This window comes from Corvus brachyrhynchos, unplaced genomic scaffold (genome assembly GCF_000691975.1).
Source record: "Corvus brachyrhynchos isolate BGI_N302 unplaced genomic scaffold, ASM69197v1 scaffold175, whole genome shotgun sequence".
Taxonomy (NCBI): domain Eukaryota; kingdom Metazoa; phylum Chordata; class Aves; order Passeriformes; family Corvidae; genus Corvus; species Corvus brachyrhynchos.
The window spans coordinates 7,517,361-7,527,651 of record NW_008238448.1 but is presented as its reverse complement, the minus strand read 5'-3'; positions in this window follow the sequence as shown (position 1 = coordinate 7,527,651).

Sequence of the window (10,291 nt, the reverse complement as noted above, 5' to 3'; positions counted from 1 at the left end):
GAGGAACTGTGTTTCTTGTACAGAGGGCTGGCAGGACACTTGATTCAATACAATTACCAAGGAAAAGAGTAAGGTGGCCTTTACACCTCCCCTAACCTAAGACATGCTGTAAGTGCACATCTCAAGACATTTTATAAAATATTGTGGCCCTTTATCACAAACGGCTTATAAAAGCACTTCTAGTGAATTTCAGTCATCATGAATTCTCTAGAAGTCAACAGGCTCTGTCGTATTCAGTTCCTCTGGAAGTCTTTAGTTTTCTATCGTATTATGTAGAAAGGGAAGGTTGGAAAACAAATATAATTGAGTTGTAATTGTGCACATAAAACCACATTTACACATCCAAGTATATTCCTTTATATATTCAAACATTCTCAATGCATTTCCTTTAAGACTGTCAGTTGTTCCGCAGCCAGCTTGTTAAATTAAACTCAGGTTACAAAGAGAAAGGCAATTATCTCTATCAAAGGGAATTAAATTTAAAAAGGACTGAATCAGACACTCTTAGATTAATGTGGAAATGCAGTAAGTGTTTACAATCTTTGCCCAAAAAAGGACCAAATAAAAAGAGTAGTGTTGCTATCCATCCTTCAAAATAGATCTGTAAAAATTGAATTTTGGATTGGTGTGATCTAAAACAGGTTGTATCATATAGTTGCCATCTATCAGCTGCCAAACACCTTCACAATTTAACCATCATATAGTGATCCTGATGAAATAGCTACCTGGAAAAAATGATGTCCTTTCACAAAACTCTGCAAGGAACTTCAGTGAAATGGTTGTATAGTGCTTTGCTGAGAGGAATCTTGCAAACACCAGTTCAAACACACATTTTTTTAAATGCCAAGTAACCAATTTCAATAGTTCCATTTCAAAAGGGTCTGTGTTGCTAAATGCAATTTCATGATTAAATTAAAAGATCAGGAGGGAAATCATCATGGTAGATCAACTATGCATATACAATACAGTACGTATGTCAATGTGTGATTAATTACACACCAATATAATATAACAAATGTATGGTTAATCACATCACTTACTGTAATCCTTAAATTCTTACAATAAATTTAAGATTCTAATTATTTTATTAAGTCAATAATTTTCAGAAACCCTGACAGAAGAGGCAAATTCTTGTTTTGATTATATTGTAATCAACCTAATGATACTTCCTTTACACATCATTAAGCAATAATTTATGGTGCAGTGCAAACTAACCAGATTAATCCTAAGAATACCAAAACCATTTACCTATTTTGAACATAATGCATATTCCTGTGGCCTGAAGAGAGGAACTGAATTTCTAGCTGATGTCTTAAACATAATTTTTAATCCGATTTTGGTTTTTACCTCCCTGTATATTCCCCATACACTTCCTCTTCAATGCAGAATGCCAGAATGGTTGGAATTGGAAGGGACCTCCAGAGATCATCTGGTCCCACTTGCCATTTGGCTGTGCCCTTCAAACAGCCACCATACAGTTCTAATCATATCTGTAGCACACTTCCAGCATCTATCAATAATTTAGCTATTTCTTATAAACTATTTAGAGATCAAGTCCTAGTACAAAATGGAGCCAAAAATACAGCCTTTTCCTCACTGGAAACACAGTTCTGAGAACATGGGCCCAGGTACAGGGCAGCTGGGCCTTGGGCTCAAGCCAAGGACAGGTGAAAGACCTTTCAACTATCCCAACATGCGGAAACATTCAACATCTGGATCTCAGAAGGATGACAGCCTGGCAGTGGAGCACATCCACTGCATGATCTAAGTAGCCTGCAGTGCAACATTAATATTTTACTGGGGAATTTAACTGAATATTATGCTTAATTGACTCTATGGAAACACACTAGAGTGGTGCTTCATGTACTCTGTTGAAATAAAGGCACTTCCTAGATTCCTAGATTGCCTAGTTTGTGCCTCTGATACGTTAGTTTGGCTAAAATTTTGGCTGATTTTTCCAGAGCGAGCCGTAGAAATACCAGAAATGTATTAACTCATTTAATTTCACTTTACTATCACTAAAGAGTCCATCTGTTACACTGGCTGATTTTAAATCTCCTGCATCTGGTAAAAGAGCAGAGCTGTTTGATCATGGATGTCTCTGGGTTACACATTTCGTGCTTTCTGTGTCCCCTGGCATCCCCCCAGGGACAGTGCAGTGGAACACTGCTTCCCTAAAGGAAGCTATGCAGCTGGATATTCGTACCTTTTTCTGATGGAATAATAGTTCCTATTTGTTCAAAATATAATGTTTTGTTTGTTCTGACTATTATGGAAGTGTACTTCAATGGTTTACTCACCCTTTTAATAGGCAAGAATTTAATTTTTTAGCAAGAAAGGAAGTCTGGCATTTGTTCAAAATTGAGCATATATTGGTACATGCAATAAAATAAGACTCCACCACCCTCAATTTCTATTCCTGTTTAATCATTCTTTCACAGAGGGAGTGCTGGAGTAGGATTAACTTCCAATAATTATCAGCCAGAGAGAAAACTCACAGACAGGCTGTGCCTCAGAGCATAAACTCAGCATGTAAGATACATCCAATGTAAATATTATTGGGCAAAGTGGTGGAGAAAGCTAAGGGTTGGAACAAACCTAATGTATTTGTTCAATATACCAAAAAATGTAAAACCTCCTTTTCTTTCAAAAAGATAACTGCTTTTAACACAGGACCTCTTCAGAAAGAGCTGAAGGATTTGAGAAACATGGAATAACCATGTCAGTTTTTTCTTAACTGCCTGTCAGTATTGAGGCAGTGATTCTTATATTTAGTTGAGCAAGAGTCTTGCATGTAGCACAGCATCAGAAGAGGCAATTTGTCATAGTGTTGAAAGAAACAGCTGATATTTGCAATGATGTATTTTTGCTTCTTTTCATGTTTTAAATGTTAAGGAAAAATCTGACCATTGCAACCACACCAAAGGGATTTTTTAGACTGATGTAGCAATCAGTTGTTAATTCCCATTTCACCTTCAGTTCCTCTTGCTTTAATTTCACTCAACACTGCTTGGGGGGAAGAACTGGCTTCTTAATAAACTAACTCTGTGAATCTTTTCTACATCTACTAAGAAAATACTGCTGGTGCTGCTCTGCTTTGTACAAAATATTTAAATGTTCCCAAAATAGGAATTTAGACCCAAGCCTTCACGGTCAGTATGTTAACCAGCAGATCAAATATCATTTTGATGCTCTCCTGAAAAACAAAGATTTATAAACTTAAAAGAATTGGCACATCTTTGGTGAGAGAAAGTGAAGCCCACCTAGAAATACCCAGTTGTTCAATGGTTAGGCACTGACCTGAGAGGCAAGAAACTGCACCTAGTCCTTGCTCCAGATGCAGACAGTTCTGGGCCCTGGTAATCACATACATTATTGGCTCAGCACTGCAAGCCCAAGGCACAAGCTCTCCAAGGTCAACATTTTAGATGGCACTGATTTAGTGAACAGAGGATTAAATTTTTTATTTAAAACCATAGCACTAGTGCCACCTCTTAGAAATTTAAGTCTTTTGTGTCTTTTTATATATGATATATTTTTCAATGTATTTGCTATTTAAGAGGTCACCTGCCATTTAGTTCCTGGGTTTGTTACTGGTCTGTTTTTTGAGCTTGAGTTACTAATTCACTTTTTTCAGCTAACACAATAGATATGATGCCATTTTTCACATTCAACCATTTCTGAAAGCTAAGATACACCTAGAACTTAAAGATGTTGTTCATAAATTACAAATCCTTAGGGTTTTCCTGAAGCCTGAATTTTCTGAAAGGTGTTTTGAGTAAATGAAGTACAACATAAGCTTCAATTAACACAGAATTGCTACCAAAAAAAACCTTCAGAGAGCAAATATTTTGTACCCGTTCTTTAATCTCCATGATTTTAATCACAAAAAAATAGAATACACCAAGCACCATGCCAAACTAATTTGTCTTGAACAAAATAGAAACACATTGCTTCGGGGGAAATGTTCATTTAAATTGTTTCCATTGTACCTGCTACCTCAGGTGCCTCCTACATAATCCAACTTGGTACTTTTGCAATTAAGTCAAGTTCTTTAACACAGCAGCTTTCTTTCTTTCCTCCTCCTGTCAGTCAAACCATATTAAAAAATCTTCTACCCTAAGTCAGGTAGCCTGCGTAAAGTGCTCACTTTTCTCTTGAAAAATAGACGTAGTGTGCAGCCCACTGCTTGATACACTCTGTCATCAAGTCACCTGTGTGGCATAATCCCCACTCTGCTATGTGAGAAAGGCATCACATATTCAGCTGTCTATCACTTCTTTATGGTCGTTAAACCTTTGATGGAGTCAGTGAGCCAAAATAGAATGTGAAAAATAGATGATCCTTTGAAAGCTTTATGAAAGGGTACCAAGACATGCAGTGGTTTAAAGAAAAGTATAGTGTGTAAGTATGAAAGGAAGGACAGGTATCACAAAAGGGGCATGCTATTTTTACTTTCCATAAAAATAACAACCTGCAATTTTGGTTATATATTAATGAAGATAACTTCTCTGCAGTGTAATGGCAAATTTCTTGTAAACTTTATGCAAATGAGTGAACTTGAAACAACTAAACATCGTTATTCTACTAATTCATTTAAGCATTATAGTGTAAGACAGAAAGCTCTGCCTTTCTTATCTGAAGGAGGAAGAGAGCAAAATTCCATCTTGGCTTTCTTCATTCAATTATGCACATATACCCTCTATTGACCACATATATAATTTTATATATCTGTATAAATGCACCCTTTATTCAGATCTATGTCTACAGTTATTGCATACCTTAAAAAATACAAAAATACAAACCCAGTGTCATAACAAAGACTGTCTTTCACTATTTAAGAGGCACAGCATGACCTTTTCATGAAAGTTGTTATTAATGTAACTGAGAGAACTTTGCTTTCCCAGCTCCTAAAGAAAAATCCCCAGAACATGTAATTTCTTAAACATTCAGTTAACTTTTGCCTTAATTAAGAAAAGAGATATTGTGTGCTCCTGGATTTGAGTTTCCAGATGCACATTTTACATGGCTTTAGCCATCTTTCCCTGCAGCCTTGAGGACTAGAACATTTTCCTTCCTTATAATGAAATCTGAGATTCATTAATTTCATGACTGCAGAATTTGTCATAAAAGTAGATTAGTTGTGAGGCTGCCAGCAAAACCTTGAGAACTGGCCATAGTGGCACAGCCCAGTGTACTCAGAGTGCACTAATGTACTCTGGCTAATGGACCAGCTGTGGGCCTCCTACATCTTCACAGGCAGACCCAGCAAAACCTTCCCTCCAGCTGATTATCTCACTTGGGTTTTATTCTGGTATCACCCCTCCAGTCAACTTATTAATCGGTGTTTGCTAACCATAGAGCGAGTCCGCAGTAGGAAGCGGGACATTGAGACATGTAGCAGCAACAACTGTAAAAATGCTTGGCGTTGATGTGTCAATCCATGGATATTTGAAATAAGAATTGAGCAGAACATGTTCTCCTGATACTCACCAAAGGTCAGTATTTTCAGAAGTAGTAACTGTAAGACACTAGAAAATGGAGACATTACACTTCAACTATCTGCAACTATGTTTGGGATTCAGGTAAGATGATAAGAATGAAAAGAAGCATCCTTTATCCTTCCTCCATAAAGACCCAGTTGAAAGGTGATGCCATAGTCATATTTTTGACTTAAATATCCTTTTACCACAAAACAAATTACACATTAATTAGTGTCCACCAAAATACAAATACCACTTGTGAGACAAGTATAATATACAGATGTCAAAGATGACAGCTACTTTCATCTTAATAGCAGAGTTGAAGCTGACATGGAGAACCCATGAACACGAGCATAGTTAAACCTAGGAATGGCCTTTGCCTATGTCTCTTGAAAATCAAGACCAAATTTCTGCAATTCAAGGCAGTAAATAGAGATTATTGGAGATTCGCTTCAAAAACACACTTCTGATCGAACCCTAAAATGTTGGAGGAACTCTGTTTCTCTTCTTGCATAAGGAGCTCAGCAGTTTTTATCCATAACAATTAAAGGAGTATTAGAGAAGGAAATCAAGAGGATGCATTTATTGCTTGCCCTACTGCCTACATTCAAGCAAGTAGTAAGTAACAAGATGATGCCATGATGATTTTTTGCCTTTTCTTTTATACCCCTGTTATACCTTTTTACAACTTCTGTATTCTTAGTGCCTTTTGCCTACATTCTTGGACTTGTTTGTTCAGGTAGGAGAATAAACATTTTAGAAGCTTCGTAGTTAAGGATCAATATGCCCCAAGGTCCTCTCCAGAACACATTCTGTAAACTACGATAGAACCATCCAGGGGAAGGCTCCTTGGGGAGGGGGGCTCACTTGAGCCTCTCACTGGGGAATCTTTGATAGATATGCTAATTAGTAAGACCTATAATGTTATGCCAGATCTTTGGTGGGGTGTGCATTGTGGTGTGCATTTCGGTGCATTTGAGCTGGACACAGTGCACCTAAGGATCCTTAAAATAAATACCAAGGTAAAATCCTTTTTTCCCTTCTAACCATGTTTGATTCTTGATTTTAAGACCAGGAAAAGACATCAAAGAGAAAAATAGTTTTGAAGGTGGATGACAGATTCTCTAATACATATTTTCCTGCAGTCACCATCATTACAGTGTATGTTTCATTTCCTCATTTTTTGGTATACATGTTTTATTAGGAGATGTGAGCATTTTTCTTCTAAAACTGTGTGAAGACATGCATGGACGAATTCATAATACAGCTGGAGTGTCCTTTCACACCGCTATATTATGTCTGTTTGGTCATGCGTGTAATGACTTTGCTGGAAACTGTGTACAGTTTGGTGGTTTAACTGACATGTCCAAAGCAGGCAGAAAAAAAGGAAATAAAGGTATTGAGCTAAGTGAGAAAGTCCCCAGTGTTATACTTTGGAGATGAGAGGAAGCAGACCATGTAACACGGGAAAATGAGAATGTGGAGGCAATTGCACACATGACATCTACTCTAGGTACAGCAGACCCCATTCAAACAAGTAGATTTGCTTGTCATTAACAGTACATAACAGAAGTATTTTATGTTACTTTTTTTTCCCACTTCTCCAAACACGGTGCAGTTGATAATTGTGTGAAAACACAGGCAGCTACACTCTTTTTAAAAACCTTCTCTGTTCAGTGGCAATTAGTTCAGTTCTTTAATTGAAGCAATCATCCTTGATTTATCTAAATCTGAATTAAATATTCAGTCATTAAGAATAGCTCCTTCCTCCAGCAGTGGCTTTCTTCTCATGGAGAGTTTTTGTCACTGGGTTTCACCCACATCAGTCATGGCTTGTTGCTCAGCAGAAATCCTACTCTGTAGATGTAACAGCAGCCAAAATATCTGATTATTTCATCTGTATTATATTCTTTTCAGCCACAAAAAAAACACCCCAGAAGTACCTCTTTTCATGCTGCTAATTATATACATACATGCAGAAATGAATAAGCACTGGAGTATGAGGAACACACAGCAAATCAAAACAAAGGAATGGGTCTCGTATTCCTGTCCCTTTGTTATGAGTTTGATATGAAAGTAAGAATTATACGGTCTGATATGTGCTTTGTGAAAGTCATCACTATTGTACATTCATAAAAATACAATTATTGCTTTAGGCTGCCACCAGTTTTAACTCTGTAGTTCTACCATCTCATACAGTTAGAGAGATGGTTACAGATTCACAAATCTAGAAGGTCCATCCACTTTCTTGAAGCCAGGATCTACTATCCTTAGGCCATTTGTTGCACATTTGTCTGCTGACTACTTCTGATGGTGGGGATTCCTCCACCGTCCCAGGCTATATACTCCAGGGCTTTGCTCTCCATCTGGCACAAAGGCTTAATGTGTAAGCCAAGTCTTCTCCATCGCAATTGAAGACCAACATGTCTTGTCCTACTCTTAGCAGAGACAGGACTAAAACCTGTTATTAAACCCCACTTATTCTCTTCCTAATTACTGCAGCCCCTCATATACTGAAAGATTGTTTTCACACCCTTTCCTCTCTTTTCCCTTCTATTCAGTCACTCCTGACAAAAATATACCCTCTAAGGCACCAACCCTCATCCCTCAAAGATCTTGCCTCAGCTTTGTACAACTAACTCATGTGTTTCTTAAGTTTGGACATTCAACGAGGAGTACTCTTTTTCTTTTTTTTTTAAAAAAGCCCACCATGTGCTGAATAGAGTAGGAATCTTTTACTTGCTCCACAGATTATACCCTCAGTTATCCATTACCTTACAGTGTTCACCTTGCTCACTACGACATGACATTGGTGACCCATAGTTAATGTGAGAGTCAAAGGTTCAGATCTTTTCTCTAGAAAAATGCCATTTCCTTAAAGCAGCAAATGAAACTGCCCTTTCACAGCAAAACTTAAAGTAATGGTAAACCTAAAATGACCTCTTCCCAGACCTAAAAATTTGCACATGGAATTTTGTATGCAAAACCAGAGGATACAGTAGAAACACTTGCATGTTTTTATTGGCTTTTGAATGGCAGTATTTCTGACAAAAGCTTGTGCTTGAAGTTTTGCTTTTATAGGACTAGAATATATGTTAAGGCCTTTTTGAAAGCCCAAATTTCAACACTGAAAATCTTGCATAGCAAGTACCAAGTCACAAACTTTGGCATTTCGAAACTGATCCGTAAGGAATGAAGCTGACACATGAGGAATGTATGAAGGCAGAGAGAAAAAGGCAGGGAGTTAGAAATGAATAAACGGTTTTCAGTTTGAATGAAGGTCTTACTGAAAGGAAACAAAAAATCAGTATTCTGAAGGCTCAGAAAAGGATCATGTACAAGTCTTCAGCTCATCTCTCTTGTGTTAGCAGTTTTCTCTTTTGGAAAGGTCTGCTCATCCTGCTGCCAGAAGGGGCCTTGTAGATACTGCCAAGATATGCAAATCACACTGAGGTGCTTGAGTAAAAGCGTTCTGATAGCCCCACTGCTTCAGCAAGGGAGCTGAGCAGGGAGATGAATGAGGGGCTCTGCTCTCAATTGCAAGCACACTTTGCTTACAAGCTATGTGCTGTTTACTGATCTGGGCCCAAATAAATTCCCCCATTGGCTCTCTGATGGAAATGATTACCAACTTGCAAAATTTTCTGTTGATTTTCATTTCTTTGGCTTTATTACTTTGGTGTAATCCTAGGGTCATCTCAGGAAAAAGTGTGTAGGTCAGTTCCTAGAATCTACATCTATTTTTTCATTCACTTCTAGTGCTTCTAGGAATAAAAGGCTGAAAACAAATTTCAAAGAAATTAAATAAGAAACTTAGTAGTAATTTCTTGTTAGAGAAATTTTATACCATGAAGATTCATGAAGTTATGTTTCTGCAACTGTTTAGTCATTAGAATGATAAGATACAAGTACAGTGCTCTGTTGCAGCTAAAGAAATTTCTGCACACTATATCTCATCCACATAATTTTTTCCTCCCCTTCTAAGTCAATATCAGTTAAAGCTGAGATATAATTAAGGAAAAATATGAGATAACACTTCTCTGCATTTACAGCTAACTACATGGAAGAACTTCAGTGGCTGATAGAAACAATTCCTGAGCAATAAATTAATTAATCATATTTCAGAAAAGGAATGTGATTTTTTTTGATGCTTGCAGAAATGGTAGTAATCCAAGGACTAAAGTCAGAAGATGACAGAGTTGTTTATTTCAGCAGTGACAGCAGCACTGGGAATAAAGTAAATAATTCTAATAAGACCTCTGACTGCAGAATCGCTGTCATAGTGTTCCATAAATATACCATAGCTGTAAAAATACTGAATTTATACTCTGTAAAAATTCCTTATGAATTGTCTCTTCTACTTAAAGTTTTCCCCAGTGTTAGCATCACGCTTTCTTGTGGGCCTTACCAAGAGGCATAAAGCCCTCTAATTCAGTTCGAGCATTACCAAAAATTTGGCACAGTGAAGTTTGAAAAATGTGTTCAATTGTCACATTTTCAGGGCTGAGCTGTGCAGAGTCTGAGACAGTGAAATCCCTGATAGCTTTAGGAATACAGGAGAATAGAATTTGAACTTCCAGAAGAGATCCTGCTCAGGACAGGCTTTCTGGACTCACTGGGGCAATCAAATTGCAGGAGCAAGCTGGCAGTCTGTCTTCTATAAGCCTTGGCTGCCAGGCATCCATCAGCCCCAGCTCTGCTCTGTGCTGGCTCTGCTCCCTATGTCTGTTTGTGCCAGGGGGTGGGTGTTGCAAGCTACAGCCTACAGCCAGGCCCAGACACCCAAAGGCACATGGCCATGTGTGCAA